At 41.6% G+C, this 18,553-nt stretch overlaps 1 long non-coding RNA gene across 1 annotated transcript; it reads right to left on the reverse strand.

The window, feature by feature from the left end:
• Nucleotides 1–10,078: 10,078 nt before the first annotated feature.
• LOC309869829 lies at nt 10,079–17,512 on the reverse strand. The gene is made up of 2 exons (XR_014314364.1): nt 15,866–17,512; nt 10,079–11,494 (listed from the first exon to the last, which is right to left on the reverse strand). It is a non-coding gene; the product is annotated as an uncharacterized lncRNA (long non-coding RNA).
• Nucleotides 17,513–18,553: the final 1,041 nt, after the last annotated feature.

The following is an 18,553-nucleotide window of genomic DNA, read 5'->3' on the forward strand; positions in this document are numbered from 1 at the left end:
GGAACTCACTTCATACCAAAGAAGTGCAGCAATGGGTCTATGCTCATGGAATTCACTGAGTTTACCATATTTCCCACCATCCTGAAGCAGCTGGTTTGGTAGAACAGCGGAATGGCCTCTTGAAGACTCAATTTGTGTCTGCTAGCTGGCAATATCAATTATCTTTGCTAATATATATATACACAACTGATTTTCTATCTGTTTGCGTATCTATATCAGTATTTCTTTATCAGTATAGATATTCTGATATTCTATCTTGTAAATTTACTAGTTCTAGGGTGTTTCTTGTAGATTCCATAGGATTTTCTCTTTTTTAAAGATTTTATTTATTGGGGCACCTGGGTGGCTCAGTGGGTTGAAGCCTCTGCCTTTGGCTCAGATCATGATCCCAGGGTTCTGGGATTGAGCCCCACATTGGGCTCTCTGCTCCGCAGGGAGCCTGCTTCCTCCTCTCTCTCTGCCTGCCTCTGCCTACTTGTGATCTCTGTCTGGCAAATAAATAAATAAATAAATAATCTTAAAAAAAAAAAAAAGATTTTATTTATTCATTTGTTGGAGACAGAGAGAATACAAGTAGAGGGTGTAGCAGGTAGTAGCAGGCTCCCTGCTGAGTGGGGAGCCTGATGCAGGACTCAATTTGAGGACCCTAGGATCACGATCGGAGCCAAAGGCAGACGCTTAACCAACTGAGCCACCCAGGCATCCCAATTCCATAGGGTTTTCTGTAAACATTCACGTTATTTGTGAAAAAAGACTTCTTTTTCTAAAATTTATGCTTTTTATTTCTTTAGTATATGGTTTCTACCAAGTAGGAATTCTCCAATAACCATAATACAGCCATCAGAATCAGGAAACTAGTATTTGATACATTACTACCAAATAATCCACAGACCTTTTTCATGTTTCACCAGTTCCCAAAATATCCTCTAAAGCAAAAGGATCCAGCTCAGAGTCACATGTTGCATTTAGTTGTCATGCTGCTTTACTCTGCTTATTGTTTTTTTTAAAGATTTTATTTATTTATTTGACAGGGAGAGAGAGATCACAAGTAGGCAGAGAGGCAGACAAAGGGTGGGGGAAGCAGGCTTCCCGCCCAGCAGAGAGCCCAATACGGGGCTTGATCCCAGGACCCTGAGATCATGACATGAGCCAAAGGCAGAGGCTTAACCCACTGAGTCACCCAGGTGCCCCTTTACTCTCCCTCAATATGGAAGTTTCTTGGTCTTTCCTTGACTTTTGTGACCTTGACACTTTTAAAGATTATAGGTCAGCTATTTTGTAGAATGTCCCTCAGTTTGGTATGTCTGATATTTCCTTGTGATTAGATTCAGATTATGCATTTTTGTCAGGAATTACAACAGAAGTGATGTTCTAATTGCATCCCATCAGCCTATACATTATTTTGATTTGTCCCATTAATGGTAACATTAACTTCAATCTCTTAATTATGGTGATGTCTGCCAAGTTTGTCCACTGTAAAATTATTTTTTACCCTTTTCTAATTAATGAGTATTTTGTGGGAAAGTACTTTGAGACTATGGAAATATCTTATTCCTCATCCAATATCCACCCACTGGGTAGAGTATTCATTGATGCTTATGGATTACTATGATAGGTACTAAGTGGCATTTTCTTTTTTCTTTTTTTTAAATTTTTTATTATTATTATTTTTTATAAGATTTTTTTTTTATTTGTTTATTTGACAGAGAGAGACAGAGAGATCACAAGTAGGCAGAGAGGTAGGCAGAGAGAGAGGGAGAAGTAGGCTCCCCGCCAAGGAGAGAGCCCGATGTGGGGCTCGATCCCAGGACCCTGGGATCATGACCTGGGCTGAAGGCAGAGGCTTAACCCACTGAGGCACCCAGGCACCCCCTAAGTGGCATTTTCTAATTCCATCATTTCTTCTATGTTTACTAGTCATTTTACAGAGGAAAGCTTTTTCTTCTTCTCATTTATTTATTAATTACTATCAGAATGACTTATAGATTCCTATTTTATTCTGTGGATTCTGATCCTTTATTGTTCTTGTTAGGTTGATATTCAAATTGTCCCAGATCTAGCCAGTGGGAACCCCTTCACGCTGGTTCTTGTATCCTTTTGACAGATCCCTATCATTATTAGGTCATTCCGTACTTTCTTGGCACTGATATTTCAGGTTTATCTTGTAGTTGCCCCCACCCACAGCCTGAGAATCAGTTCTCTCTCAAAGGAGCAATGGTCCTTTTCAATGGAGAATGGTATTTAGAAACCAATATCAGATGTAGTCAACGTTATGGGGAGTCATTGTTCTGAGGTCCTTTCAGGAGAGAATTGGGAGGAAAATATGTGTATGTATGTATACATTTCACCCTGATACCTCCAATTCTAACCTAACATTAGAGGATTCATTCTGATTTTATCTTTTTCCATAGTGGAGACCCTTGTTTAGCAGAAAAAATATGTCTCCCTTTATCCTCAATATATTTGACCAATCCCCCTTATATATAACTAATCTGATGTCATTGCTGCCCAACCCCTTCCCTGCACCACAAATGCCTGCTTGACCTCCAGCACCCCATGCCAGACTCCCACAACAGTCCTCCCACCACATAGAATTGGAACCCTCTTTAACCTGCTCTGGCTCCAACACTCCACAATGGGCCACTGTTGTTGCTCAACTAACTGGACTCCTACATTCTCCAGCTCATGGATTTTAATTAATAAATAACTTTATTTATTTATTAAAATTTTGACTTATTCATTTGAGATAGAACAAGAGTGAGACAGAGAGGGAGCGCACAAGCAGGGAGAGCAGCAGGCAGAGGGAGAATCAGGCTCTCCACTGAGCAAGAAGCCTGATGCCGGGCTTGATCCCGGGACTCTAGGACCATGACCATGACCCAAGCCAAAGGCAGACACTTAACAGAATGAGCCACCCAAGTGTCCCAAGCTAATGGATTTTAGACTGAGTTTCTCAGGAAGGAAGGAGGAAGAAGAAGCGATACAAGCAGGCTCATAATTATTTTTTAATTAAGAAGAAAAAATCCTCCAATCATTTTGATTTCTTGTTATCCTTCACAGTATTGTTGACCACTCTTCTACTTGTGGTAGAAAGGAAATCAGGTTTCATTATTACACTAGACAAATCTGTGTCCATAATATTCCTTTTTATTTATTTTGTTACTATTATTTTTAAAGGTTTTCTTTTCTTTTCTTTTCTTTTTCTTTTAAAGATTTTATTTATTTATTTGACAGACAGAGATCACAAGGAGGCAGAGAGGCAGGCAGAGAGAGAGAGGGAGGAGGAAGCAGGCTCCCCGCTGAGCAGAGAGCCTGATATGGGGCTTGATCCCAGGACCCTGAGCCGAAGGCAGAGGCTTAACCCACTGAGCCACCCAGGCGCCCCAAGGTTTTATTTTCTTAAGTAATCTCTATGCCCACTGTGGGGCTCAAACTTACAACTCCAAGACGAATAGTCGCACGCTCTATCTACTAAGCCAGCCAGAGGTCCCCCTCTTCTTATAATATTTTTAAAGGCCTGCATAGCTATAGCAGAAAGGACCATGTTTGAGGTTATTAGCGATATAAATTTATGAGGAAAAAATAGAATAGCTAGATCCAAGAGAGCTACCAGAGACTCAGTATTACTCTTTCATCTTTGACTAATTTCTGAAGTACAAGCTTCTAGCTAGAGAAATGCCTGAGATACTTACAGGAAGCCATGGGTTACAGCTACGGTCACACTAAGTCAGGATTAAGATTTAAGAGTTAGCTTGATGGGGAATGCCAATCCGAACCTACAATGAATGATAAATATTTCATACCCATTGAGGGAGGCAGTAGTGCAAAGTATGGACTCTGCAGCCACACCTCCTGGGTTCCAGTCCTCCCTGTCATACTAGTAGTGGGAACCTGCAAAAATTGCTCAGTCTCTTTGGGCCTCAACATCTTCATCTCTAAAATGGAGACCACTTTATAGGGTTGTTTAAGGAGACTAGGTAATACCCTTAGAACAGTGCCTGGTATTAGAAGCAGATTTGCCTTAAAGCTAAAGACACTTAAGTTTTAGGGGCTCTCACTGACACAGGCTACCTCCAAAGCTCTGAATTTAAGTTTGCCTTTATTCAGGCACCTGGTAGGCTCAGTCAGTTGAGCATCTGACTCTTGTTCTCAGGGCTGTGAATTTGCACCTGGCTGGTTCAGTCTGTAGAGTGTGAGACTCTTGATCTCAGGGTTGAGTTTAAGTCCCATGTTGAATGTAGAGCTTAATTAGGGGGGGGGGAGGAAAAATTAATTACTTACATCTAATGTTAGGAGTGGTCCTCTAATGGGGCACACAGCTGGCTCAGTTGGTATAACATGTGACTCTTGATCTTGGGGCTATAAGTTTGAACTCCTCCTTGGGTGTTAGAGAGAGGCCTTAACCCACTGAGCCACCCAGGTGCCCCTAGAGATTACTTAAAAAAATAAAATCTTGGGGAGCCTCGGTGGCTCATTCAGTTAAATGCTCACTCCTGATTTTGGCTTGGGTCATGATCTCATCGGTTTTGAGATCGAGCCAGGAGACAGGTTCTGCATTCAGTGGGGAGTTTGCTTGGGATTCTCTTCCTCTGCTCCTCTCCTCAATTGCACGTGCACTCTTTTCATCTCTTTCTCTAAAATAACACTTGGGGCATCTGGGTGGCTCAGTGAGTTAAGCCTCTGCCTTCGGCTCAGGTCCTGATCTCAGGGTCCCAGGATTGAGCCCCACATCTGACTCTCAGCTCAGCAGGGACCCTGCTTCCCCCCATCCACCACCTGCCTCTCTGCCTACTTGTGATCTCTGCCTGTCAAATAGATAAACAAAATCTTAAAAAAAAAATAAGCCTTTTAAAAAATAATATCTTAAAAAAGAGTGATCCTCTAAGGTGTATTTATTTTTTATTTTGTAGGTATGTGTTTTTTGTTTGTTGTGGTTTTATTTGTGATTTTATTTATTTTTTTTAAAAGATTTTATTTATTTATTTGACAGACAGAGATCACAAATAGGCAGAGGCAGGCAGAGAGTGAGAGGGAGCAGCAGGCTCCTGGCTGAGCAGAGAGCCCGATGCGGGCCCGGCTCAATTCTAGGACCCTGAGATCATGACCTGAGCCGAAGGTAGAGGTTTAACCCACTGAGCCACCCAGGCCCCCCTGTTTCTTATGCTTTTAAATTGCTCCGTCTTGTAGAAAGATAAGCTATAAGATAAGCCACAATGTAGCTCATCCATTTGAAAACTATTTACTGAGTGGCTACTATGTCATAGGTGCAATCTTGTGGCTAAGACAGATATGTACATAAATAATTACAATATGACACAGTAAGTGCTGTAACAAATGTGTATACAGCTACACAGAGCACTGAACAAACTCTAGAGGGAGTTGAGGAATCTAGAATTTTGACTGGCCTGTTTTAATGGATACCTGTGATATTTGGAGGGCAGAAGATTTTCAGTTGTTTTTTTTTTTTAAGATTTTTATTTATTTATTTATTTATTTGACACAGAGAGAGAGTCAGAGGTCACAAGTAGGCAGAGAGGCGGGCAGAGAGAGAGGAAGCAGGCTCCTTGCTGAGCAGAGAGCCCGATGTGGGCCTCGATCCTGGGACCCTGAGCCAAAGGCAGAGGCCTAACCCACTGAGCCACCCAGGTGCCCTAAGATTTACTTTTAAGTAATCTCTATACCTAATCTGGGGCTCAAACCCACAACCCCAAGATCAAGGGTTGCCTGCTCTAGCAACTGAGCCAGTTTATTCAGTTTAAAGAAACAACATATTCAAAGGCCTTAATTCCTTCATTGAATAAATTATCAAGGAACTACATCAAGCCAGGTAGTATTCTGGATGCTGGGGATATAGTGATAAACAAGTCAGGTAGAGCTGGGCTTTCATGGAGTGTACACGCTACTACCAACGGCATTAAATAGGGTAATGCAATAGAGTGTCACATGAATCTATGAATGTGTGTCCATTTTATTTTATTTTGTTTTTTATTTTTTTAATAAGGCTCCGTGCCCAACATGGGGCTTGACCTCATTACTCTGGGATCAAGAGCCTGTCCATTTTATTTATTGCTTAGAAAAATTCTTTTTTAAAATTGTATTTATTTACTTGAAAGAAAGAGAGAGAACACGAGAGAGAAAGCATGAGCAGCAAGAGTGAGAAGCAGACTCCCCATTGAACAGGGAGCCAGGCCTATGTGGGGCTCAATCCCAGAACCCTGAGATCACCACCTGAGCTGAAGGCAGCTGCTTAACCAACTGAGTCCACCCAGGTGCCCCAAGATTTTATTTTTTTTAAAGTAATCTCTACACCAAATGGGGGGGTTAAGCCCACAACCTGGAGATTAAGAGTCGCATTCTCTCCTGACTGAGGCAAACAGGTGCCCTGAGTGTGTGTCTATTTTAAACCAAATGGAGAGAAGGCCTTTCTGAGGAGGAAACATCTCAAGTGAGGCTTGAATGACAAGGAATCAAAGAAGATTAGAGGCAGAGGAGAGCACTTAAGTGCAACAACTCCTGGGCAGCAAAGGACCTAGCATACCCAAAACAGTTCTGAAAAAGAAAACAAAGCTGGAGGACTCACACAGTCCCATTTCAGAACCTACTGTAGAGTATCAATAATCAAGATAGTGTGATTTTAGTGTAAGAATAGATATTTATATCCATGGAAGAGAATAAAGAATCTAGAAATAAACCTAACTGTATAAGGTCAACTGAATTTCAACAAGGATACCAAGTTAATTAAATAGAGGAAAGACTGTCTTCCCAAAAAATGGTGCTGAAACAATTAGACATCTATATGCAAAAAAAGAAACATAATTTGCACCCTGTACATAAAAAAGTCAACTTCAAATGGATAAATCTAAATATAAAACCTAAAACTACAAAACTTAAATAAGAAAACATAAGTGAAAATCTTTGTAATCTTGGGTTAAGCAGAGATTTCTTTGCTGGGACACAAAAAACACAAACCATTAAAAAAAACAGATAAAGGGGCGCCTGGGTGGCTCAGTGGGTTAGGCTGCTGCCTTCGGCTCGGGTCATGATCCTGGGGTCCTGGGATCGAGTCCTGCGTTGGGCTCTCTGCTCAGCAGGGAGGCTGCTTCCCTCTCTCTCTCTGCCTGCCTCTCTGCCTACTTGTGATTTCTGTCAAGTGAATAAATAAGGTCTTTAGAAAACAAAACAAAACAAAAAAAACGGATAAATATGAACTTCATCAAAATTAAAAACTTTTTCAAACGCTCTTATTTAAAAAATAAAAACCAGGGGCACCTGGGTGGCTCAGTGGGTTAAAGCCTCTGCCTTCAGCTCGGGTCGTGATCTCAGGGTCCTGGGATCGAGCCCCACATTGGGCTCTCTGCTCAATTGGGAGCCTGCTTCCCTCCTCTCTCTGCCTGCCTCTCTGCCTACTTGTTAAATAAATAAATAAGTTCTTTGTTAAATAAATAAATAAATTCTTTAAAAAAATAAAAAATAAAAAGCAGCCACAGACTGTGAGAAAATATATGGAAAACACATATCTGATAAAAGGCCTATATCCCACAATATAAAAAGAACTCTTACAACTTGATTAGAAAACAAAACACCTAACTTAAAAAATGGACAAAGGACTTGAACAAACACTTTATCAAATGAAAAGTACAGATGACAAATAAATACATTAGGAGATGCTGAACATCATTACCAGAATTGCAAATTAAAGATTTTATTCATTTATTTGAGAGACAGCATGAGCAGGAAAGTGGGGAGCAGAGGAGAGGGAGAGGGAGAAGCAGGGTCCCCCCTGAGCAGGGAGCCCAATGGGAGACTTTTTTTTTTTAAAGATTATTTATTTATTTGACAGAGAGAGAGAGAGAGAGATCACAAGTAGGCAGAGGCAGGCAGAGAGAGGCAAAAGCAGGTTCCCTACCCGGCAGAAAGCCTGTTACGTGGCTTAATCCCAGGACCCTGAGACCATGACCTGAGCTGAAGGCAGAGTCTTAACCCACTGAGCCACCTAGGTGCCCCCCAATGGGGGACTTGATCCCAGAACCCCAGGATCATGACTTGAGCTGAAGGCAGATGCTTAACCAAGCCACCCAGGTGCCCAGAAATTACAAATTAAAACCACAATGCTCTATCACCACACACCCACTAGAATGGCTAAAATTACAAATATAGACAATGCAAAATGCTAGGGAGGATGAGGAGCATACCCTGCTGATGGGAAGGCAAAAAGATATATCCACTTTAGAAAACATTTTGTCAGTTCTTTTCTATCTTTCCTGTTCTTTGCTTCCTTCCTTCTTTTTTTTTTTTTTTTTTTTAAAGATTTTATTAATTTATTTGACAGAGAGAAAGATCACAAGTAGGCAGAGAGTCAGGCAGAGAGAGAGGAGGAAGCAGGCTCCCGCTGAGCAAAGAGCCCGATGCGGGGCTCGAGCCCAGGACACTGGGATCATGACCTGAGCTGAAGGCAGCAGCTTAATCCACTGAGCCACCCAGGCGCCCCTGCTTCCTTCCTTCTTTCTCTCTCTCTTTCTTTCTGAAGTATACTTGACATACAATATTATATTACTTTCAGGCACATAACTTGGCAGTTTCTTAGGCAGTTGCACATATATTTACCACATAACCCAGAAATCCCACTTCTGGTATTTCCCCAAGAGATATCTGCCCACACAAAGACCTGTACAATGAATGCTTGTGGAAGCTTTATTCTAAAAGCTCCAAACTGGGAAATACCTAAATGTCTTATCAACCAGTGAACTGATACACAAATTATAGCACACCTATACAATGAAATAATACTCTTCAGCAATAAAATTAATACACATGACAACACAGAAAAATCTCAAAAGTGTTACAGGAAGTGAAATAAGCCAGACACAAAACCCTACATACTGTATCGTACCATTTCATAACAATTTGGGAAAGACAAATCTTAGAGATGGGAATCAAATGAGTGGTTGCTAGGGGCTATGGTAATGGTTGTGGGACGGGGACTGACTACGAAGAGGCACAGGAGAACTTTTTGGAGTGACAGAAATATCCTATATCCCAACTGTGATGGTTATATTACTTTACACATCGGCCAAAACTTGACATATCGTGCATTTAAAAATGGTGAATTTGGGGCCACTTCAGTGGCTGAGTCCGTTAAGCACCTAACTCTTGGTTTCGGCTCAGGTCATGATCTCAGGGTTGTGAGGTTGAGCCCCATGAGGGCTCTGCCTTCAGCTCAGAGTCTGCTCTCTCCCTCTCCTTCTGCCCCTCCCCCTTTTCACATGCACATTCTTTCTAAGTAAATAAATAAATGCACATTCTCTCTAAAAAAAATAAAAATTTTTTAGAAGATTTTATTTATTTGACAGAGGGAGATCACAAGTAGACAGAGATGCAGGCACAGAGTGAGAGAGAGAGAGAGAGAGAGAGAGGGAAGCAGGCTCCCTGCTGAGAAGAGCGCTGGATGTGAGACTCGAGCCCAGGACCCTGAGATCATGACCTGAGCCGAAGGCAGCGGTTTAACCCACTGAGCCACCCAGGCGCCCCATAAATAAATTTTTTTTAAGATGAATTTTACTGTATGTAAATTATTCTGTTATGAACCTGAATTATAGGCCATAAAAGGCACTGCAGCTTTCTCTTTGTTCTCTTTTGAATCACTTACTCCAGGGGAAGCCAGGTATTATGAGGACACTCATCACCCTTATGGAGAGGACCACAAGATAAGGAACTGAAACTTCTTGCCAACTTGTGAGTGAGACATCTTGAAATCTGATCCTTGAGTCCCAATCCTTGAATTAACTGGGGCTGTTGCCCTGGCAGCATCTTGCCTGCAACCTCATGAGAAATCCTAAGGCAAAATCAACTAGCTAAGCCAGTTCTAAATCTCTGACCCAAAGAAACTGTGAGGTAATAAATATTTGTTTTTTAAGTCACTAAGTCTGGGGTAATTTGTTAAACAATTATAGATAGCTAATATACTGAGAGATGGGGGAGTAATCTGAGGTGATATTGGGAGAGGTAGGGGTAGGTAGGGGCCAGATCTTGTAGACTTAGAGGTGTGTAAGAACTTCGGATTTGATTACAACTTCAATGGTAAGCTATTGGCTGTTTTATTCAGAATAACAATTACAATTTCACTTTAATCAATTACTATGGAGTGGTCAAGAATGGAGGCAGAAAGGGGCGACTGGGTGGCTCAGGTGGTTAAGTGGCTGCCTTCAGCTCAGGTCATGATCCCAGGGCCCTGGGATCGAGTCCCACATGGGCTTCCTGCTTAGTGGGGAGTCTGCTTTACCCTCTCCCTCTGCTGTTTGCTCTCTCTCTCTCTAAAAAATAAATAAAATCCTGAAAGAAAAAAAAGAATGGAGGTAGTGTATGTGAGAGATGATGGAGGCCCAGACTAGGTGGTGCCAGTGGAGATGGATGTCTAGAGAAAAGGAAGTAGAGGAATCAGGATGAGCCTAGGGCCTTTTTGTCTGAATAGTTGAAATGAGAATAACTATAAAAGGAATATATTGTGGAAGTGATGGATAAAAGCAAGTCTTGAAGGAGTATATAAACATAATGTGTTTGCTGAAAACTGTAAATAGGTCAGTATGGCTGGAATTTATGGTGATTGTATGGGAGGAGAGAAAAGACAGGCATGGAAGAAAGACCCTTTTTATCACCATAAAATATCTGGACTTTGTATAGTCAAAAGCCACTCAAAGATTTTAAGTAGCAGAGTGACTGATCAAATTCACGTTTTAATTTTTATTTTTTAAAATTATTTTAGTTTTATTCATTTATTTGACACAGAGAGAGAGATCACAAGTAGGCAGAGAGGCAGGCAGAGAGAGAGAGGGAAGCAGACTCCCTGCTGAGCAGAGAGCCTGATGTGGGGCTTGAACCCAGGACCCTGAGACCATGACCTGAGCTGAAGGTAAAGGCTTAATCCACTGAGCCATCCAGGCTCTCCCAAATACACTTTTTAGAAGGATAACTAGCAGCAGAATTTGGATTGAAGATGGGAGACATTTTGAATTGAATTAACCCCCTGATTTTAAAGAGGCAGTAGAAAATGGTAGGAAGAAAATATGGGGCACCTGGGTGGCTCAATTAATTGAACATCGGGACTCTTGGTTTCTGTTTGCGTCATGATCTCAGGGTCATGAGACTGAGCCCTGCACTCCGCTCTGCACTCAGAAGAGAGTCCGCTTGAGATTCTCTCTCCCTTTGCCCCTCTTCCTGCTCCCTGGAGTTGCTTGCATATGCTCTCTCTCAAATAAATGAATAATCTTAAAAAAAAAAAAATATTTATTTATTTATTTATTTTATTTGAGAGAGAGAGAAAAAGAGAGAGAAAGAGAAGGAATGGGGGAGGGGCAATCGGAGAAGGAGAAGCAGACTGACTCCCCGCTGAGTGTGGAGCTGGATACAGGGCTTGATCCCAGGACCCTGAGATTATGACCTGAGTTGAAGGCAGACGCTCAACTGACTGAGCCACCTAGGCACCCCTGAATGAATAAATCTGAAAGAAATAAAGAAAGAAAGAGGAAAAGGAAGAAAAAAAGGAAAAATGTAAATGGCTTTGGAGTTAGATGGACCCAAATTCAAATCCTGCATAGCAAATTACCATCTATTACAAGTTGAGTTGTGTCTCCCCCGCCACCCCAATTACCTCCAACTCATATGTTGAAGTCCAAACCGCCACTACCTCAGATATGATCTTGTTTGGAAATAGAGACATTGCAGATGTAATTAATTAAGATAAGGTCATACTGGAGTAGGACAGGCACCTAATCCAACAATCAGTATCCTTATAAAAAGGGAAAACTTGGTCAGACATGTGTACAAGGATGATGCTATTTGAACATGAAGGCAAGAACTACAGATCCAGGAATGCCAAAGATTACCAACAATCCACTGAAAACTAAGGGAGAGGTATGTAACAGATTCTGCTTCACAGCCTTCAGACAGTGAGATACTAAATTTCTGTTAAGCCATTCAGTTTGTCATACTTCATTCTGCTAGCCCTAGCAAACTAACCGACCATGGACAAATTATTCTATTTTGCTAATCCCTAGTCTCCTCATCCGTAAAATGGGGGTAAACTGCATCTACCTAATAGGGTGGTCACAAGAATTAAATTAAATGGCACTTGTAAAACACCTGGCATGAGCATGCAATACTTAAGTATTATTTTACATTTGTGAGACACTAATGCTACCCAAAGAAAATGGGACTTTTCTAGAGATTTTTGGAAAGATTCCCTACAACATCAGGGCCATGTGCAATATAACCAGAAAGTAACAGGGTGAATAAGATGATCTCAGAATCCCTTTATCCTGTTGGATTCTTTTGAATGGAGCCCTGGGTAGTCTTGCTCTCTATTGGGATAGAACACTATTACAAGGACCACAAGTATCCTCAAAGGCAGGAAGATTGAGGCTAACTAACATCCTGTGGTGGGGTCAAGTTGGAAAGGGAAAGAGGTGAACAAAGCTAGAGAAGAATGGGCCAGATACCTTAGGCCTCCAGGCTTCCCAGCTCACTTCCTTGGGTAAAAAAATGTAGGTTATGGATTGTCCTCTCCCCAGCTCCATAAGGGAAACCCAACGGAGGCCTCATCAGTCTCTGGAACGCCTAGTCCTTTCAAGCAGGGAGTCCCTTGCCAAAGCAAACAATCCCAGCTCTACGATTGTGCTCTGGCTGGGGTGGGGGAGAACAAAGATCCCTTTCTTTGCTTCCCCAACTCTATGGCTCCAGCCAAAGGCACTGTTTACACAATCTTCCCTGGTGAAGAATTTGTTCCTTTTCTCTCTCTAGGTTGCAGCTGGAAAAGATTGACTCCCTCCTTGCCTGTTTCTTTTCCCCAGATCCCTGGTCAGGAAAAGTGCCCAAAAATACCTGAACCTCCCACCCTCAGACAGGATGTCAGCACACAGAGCAGTAACTCTAGGCCCTTTTGTGATGTGACCAGAGAACCTCCAAGTTTTAATGGCAGAAGGCCTATCTGGCTGGGAAAGACAGGCTGCTGGCTAGAGAGACCAGGAGACAAACTTGTCTCCATTCCAATTCTGTTTATTCCTCCCTCTCTATTCCCATGGGGTTACTAGGCTTTCCCAATCCATCTGCACAACTGAATTGAATAATCAAAATCCAGGGCAGATTTGATTCCTTCTTTAAAAGGAGATAATGTGGGCAGGATGAAAATCGTTTTTCTAATGGATAATCTAATGGGTTTTTTAGTTTACTAATTCTTTTTTTTTTTTAAAGATTTTATTTATTTGACAGAGAGAGATCACAGTAGAAAGAGAGGCAGGCAGAGAGAGAGGGTAGCAGGCCCCCTGCTGAGCAGGGAGCCCGATTCGGAACTCGATCCCAGGACCCTGAGATCATGACCTGAGCCGAAGGCAGCGGCTTAACGCACTGAGCCACCCAGGTGCCCCTAGTTTACTAATTCTAGTGGTACATGTTTTCCTTAAACCCTAAAACAAAGCAAGGAAGAGGAACGAAAGCCCCAGAGTGGTGGAGTCTAATTTTAGTACTGGCAGAGAATCCTAGTGTTAAGTTACTCTTGGTAAATTAGTAACCAAGATAGAGCAGAGATAGAGACAATTTACAAGATCTTGTGTTCTAAAAGGAAGTTTCAAAATTAATTCCACTTATTTCTATGACAGCTCCAGGAAGCACATCTCAAGGAAATGTGCTCATTTCACACAAGGGAAGAAACTTGAAGCATAAATTTACCTAAAGCGACTTGAACCCAGGATTCTGGAACTTTCAGTCTGGTCAACTCTATAGGGCCAAGCTGCTTTCTGAAAATTTTATGGTCTTTTGCACTGCACAAATTTTCCTGAGCTAAATCCCCACTGACTATTCTCCTGTTGCTAAGGGAGTTATAAGCTAGCTGTTTGTTATCCTTTGCAGTTATGTTTTGGAAACTTGAAAGTCCCCACTCCAACTGCTGGGTGATGTGAATGGAAAGGCCTTACAGGTACAAAGGGGATGTAAGTCTGTCTGGTCTTGGATTCCACACCTACATATACATAACCCTTCCTGCCCCACAAAATCTGCAGAGCTGGTTTCTGTAAAAGCAGCTACATAATTCCTGGAAGGCTCTAATCCACAGTGGTTAAAAATACCCACCTTGAAGGCAGAGCTGAGCCAACTAAACTGAGCCTGCCCAGAAACCCAGGAAATAGGCAGTGGGGTAAAATGAATCCGGGGGAGGCAAAAATGTTACCTACCAGCAAGTTAACAACAGGGATGGTAACTGTAAGAAAAACAGATCAATCACCTTCACTGAGAAGTCTAAATAACTATCTACATTTGTTTTACCTCTCCACCAATGATATTGTGGTCCCTATACCTTGTGATGTGATAGAATGCAAGCAACTTTGGTTGTGGATTTCTATTTGGTTTTATCACTTCCTACCTAGATAACCTTAAGGACAAGGCATCACTCTTGAATCTGAGGCTTAGTTTTTTTCATCTGTTAAAACAAGAAAATACATCTACTTCATACAAATTAAATAGCTATAGAAAAATATTATGCCATATAATTTTTGTTTAAAGGTCTTTCCTTCTTTAGCCTTCCTGAGCTACATTAGATTCAATGAAGTTAAGAGGCAGAGGGCCAGATAAGTCAACTTCTGGAGTTCCTTTTCAGCATTAAGAGTCAGATGAAATGTTACTTCTTTTGCAGATTTAAACATTGTATAAACTTTCTACACTACATAATAAATTATTACAAACTTAGTGGTTTAAAACAACACCCATTTATCACCTTACTATTCTGTATCATAAATCCAGGAAACTTGTGTTCTCTGCTTAGGATCTCACAAAGCCAAAGTCAAGGCAGGTGTTGACTGGGCTAGTCTTTTTTTTCCCCCTTATGTAGGCTCCACATTCAGCACGGAGCCCAATGTAGGGCTTGAACTCATGACCCGGAGATCAAGACCTGAGCTGGTATCAAGGGTTGGATGCTTAACTGACAGAACCATCCAGGAACCCTGCGAGCTAGAATTTTATTTAGAGGTTCTGAGGAAGAATTCACTTCCAAGCTCATTCATACCATTGGGAGAATTCAGTTCCTTGCAGTTGCAGGACGTAGGTCCTCATTTCCTTGCTGGTTGCTGTTTTGGGGGGGTCAATTCTGGCTCTCAGAGGCCACTTTCCAGTCCTTGTATCTGGTCCCCTACATCTCCAAAGCCAGCAATGGAACACTGAATCCTCCTTTCAAATCTCTCATTTATCTTTCTGCCACCACCCTGAGAAAGCTCTTTGCTTTTAAGGGTTCCTGGGATTAGATCAGGCCCCCACAGATAATCTCCCTATCTTGTCAACTGTGCCATGTAATGTAACAAAATCACACCCATCATATCCCATCAAATCCGAAGGTTCTGGGGATTAGAGTAGGACACATTTAGGGGAGTCATTTAAAAAATTCTGCCTACCACCACACTTATTCAAAAGATCAAAGATCTCTTATGGGGTAAGGGGAGGAAGGAACTGGGAACAAACTATCTCTAAGTAACCATTTACACTTATTACAGTAAGAGAAGCCAAGCATTTGAGATGAGAGGCCTGACCTCATCCTGGTATTCTATCCATCATGTCTTCTGCCATTTCTACGGTAGCTAATTTGATCACAATGTACTTACTAACACTCACACTGCCTTGAGATGAATGTTTCAAAACTAAAAACATTTTAAGGAATGCCTGGGGACTAAAAAATCTTGCGTTTTAAGTTTTTCTCATCAGTGAGAACACCAAGCTGTCCAAGAGTGTGTCCTAAGAATACATGTTGGAAAATGCATAATTTTAGATACAACTCAATAAAGACGAAGTTTAATTGCTCACAACTTAGAGGATGAGGACAATATCCTCTACTTACCAGAGTGACGCTATCCTCTTCCCTTTTCTATTTCAGAATTCAGCTTGAATATTCCTTCATCTAATTTCTCTTGAAAGGATGTAAAGACACAGAGCAGCCTCTAAGTGCCCGGACACCAACTTAAGCTAAATCACCAGTGTTGTTCCTAAACATATTTCTCATCTGGATGACCTGAGAAAGCCTCAAACTAATAGATCCATCCTGAAAGGGAGCCTGTAATAGGGTTACTCATTACTGCTGTTTAACATTTAGATTATTTCCAAAGGACATCATTTTCCTCTAATTAGAATGGCACTCCTCCCCTGGTTCTGAAGAAACACAACTGACTTTTGAAAAAACAGGAGTAAGAGGGAAGCAAGCCTCACTGCCTTCAGCATCCTTGGGTTCTCTCTCACATGTTTTATGGCTAGAATTTATAAATTTTGGATGGTCAGTTCCCTTTTCCATGCCAACCATAAAAAAGGGAGAAGCCATCTACAAAATGGCTATAATATGCTGTGAGCTCCATGAATGAGAAAGCAAATTATAATCAATATATTGAATTTTGATGGCACCATCCTTTCCAAACACTCAAAGGGCCTCTGTGTGTATGCACATTAATTCCTGTGATGAAGATTATTATTCCTATTTAGTAGGTGGGGACAAACAGAGGGCCTAGAAAGTTACTGGTCAGTGATCTGCCCAGTATCACAGTGGCCAGTGGTGGAAGAGCGATTAGAACATCTCCTGATATACCTGAAACTAATGTAACACTGTGGTCTACTCAACTTAAAAAAAAATAAAATAAAATAAATCTGACTTCAAACATGGTCTCTTTCTAAAACTACAAGGACAGTAGAAAGCTTTCATTACATATTATTAAAGTTGGAAAGCGCTTCAGAAAATTTGCTCTTGGACCCTCTACTAAAACGTAGCACTTCTCTTCCTAAGTTGTTAGCAACCTGGGTTGCCAATAACTATCTCCTGGGGCTTGAAACGAAGAGGTTGCCTGGACTCCTCCTGAAGTTGCTTCCAAGCTCCTTGCAGCACCATCTCATCATTTACCTCAGAGAGAACAAAAACACGTGGGCCACTAAGCTGTGCTCTCCCCAAGCACCTAAGTTGATAAGGGGCTAGCTAGAATCTATCCCAAAGAAAGGGCCAAGAGAAAAAAACAGATACCTGATGACTCAGAAAGGAGATGGGCAGCAGAGGCCCTACCAGAGATACAAATCTAAGAGACCATAGTCGAGGAATAGAGTCTGTTCCCTCTCTCAAAATATGTACATACCTTCCACCCACTCTGAGCTGGAGGAGCTATTCTAGTGAAAGCTCCACTTGGAGCCCTATGGCCCAGAATACACTTAGTTGGGCGTAGTAGAGCAATCTGGAAGCAAACTGTGGATAGGATCCCTCTCAACCCTTGATCTAGCAAAAGGACAGGGATGAACGATTTTGGGTGACCTGCTTCCGGAGGATTAGTTTACTCTGGAGTTAAGTCTGCATTGGGCTTTAATTTTATAGTCATTCACATTATCAGGTAAGGACTTTAACCCAGTTTACTTCAAGCATGTGTAGGATAAGGCTTATTTTAAGTGTATCTAGCCATTAGAAAATATAATTCTTCACTTTTATATTAACCCCACTGTCCAAAGTCCCTCTTCAGAAATTTTTAAGGGAAAAGGTTTATCTTTGCTTATTCTGCCCTTTCCTCTTGCTTGGGATAAGTAACTGGCAACATGGCTTGGGGAGAGTCCCACAAGACCAGCAGTATGGTATTTTTTTTTTTAAAAGATTTTATTTTTTTATCGGACAGACAGCACAAGTAGGCAGAGAGGCAGGCAGAGAGAGAGGAGGAAGCAGGCTCCCTGCCAAGCAGAGAGTCCGATTCGGGGCTCGATCCCAGGGACCTGGGATCATGACCTGAGCCGAAGGCAGAGGCCCCAACCCACTGAGCCAACCAAGTGCACCAGCAGTATGGTATTCTTACATCCTGGCTACAAGATATGATCCTTACTCTAGCTCCAGCTTAGCTAGTCAGTGTTTCTGAGGAAATCCTTTGACATTTCAAACTCTTGGTTTCCTCATTTGTGAAGGTGGGTGGTTTAGATAATTAAATATAAAGAGGGACAAAGATATTGCTGAGATGCATCATTTAGATACTTCTAGGGATACAAAAATGAACATGACATAGTCGCTTCAAGGAACTGAGTCTAACTTGGAAGATAAAAAACATATACATGCATACAAATCCACAATTTATCATAGACCATAAGCATTATAAAGGATACAACATACTCTATAGTCCTTTATTTTGGTTAGTGCTCATTTGGCTGAAGGTAGATGGAAAACAGATGAAAGTTTCGTAATGAAGAGTTAGCATTTAAACTTTTTTTAAGAAAATATTTATTTGAGAGAGAGAGCAAGACAGTGAGAGCATGAGCAGGGGTAAGGGCAGAGGGAGAAGCAGACTTCCTGTTGGGCAAGGAGCCTGACGTGGGGTTCAATCCCAGGACCCTGAGATCATGACCTGAGCCGAAGGCAGCTGTTTAACTGACTCAGCCACCCAGGCACCCCTAAACTCAGTCTTTAAAGATAAGAGGGAGTTTGCAAAAGAGGAAAGTGTGCAAAGATTCAGAAAAAGAAAGCAGAGATGACCAAAGGGCAAGGCCTGAAGATAAGGACAGGAAAGAGGGAAAGTATTTGAAA

The sequence above is a fragment of the Mustela nivalis genome (assembly GCF_964662115.1).
Source record: "Mustela nivalis genome assembly, chromosome: 7".
Lineage (NCBI taxonomy): Eukaryota > Metazoa > Chordata > Mammalia > Carnivora > Mustelidae > Mustela > Mustela nivalis.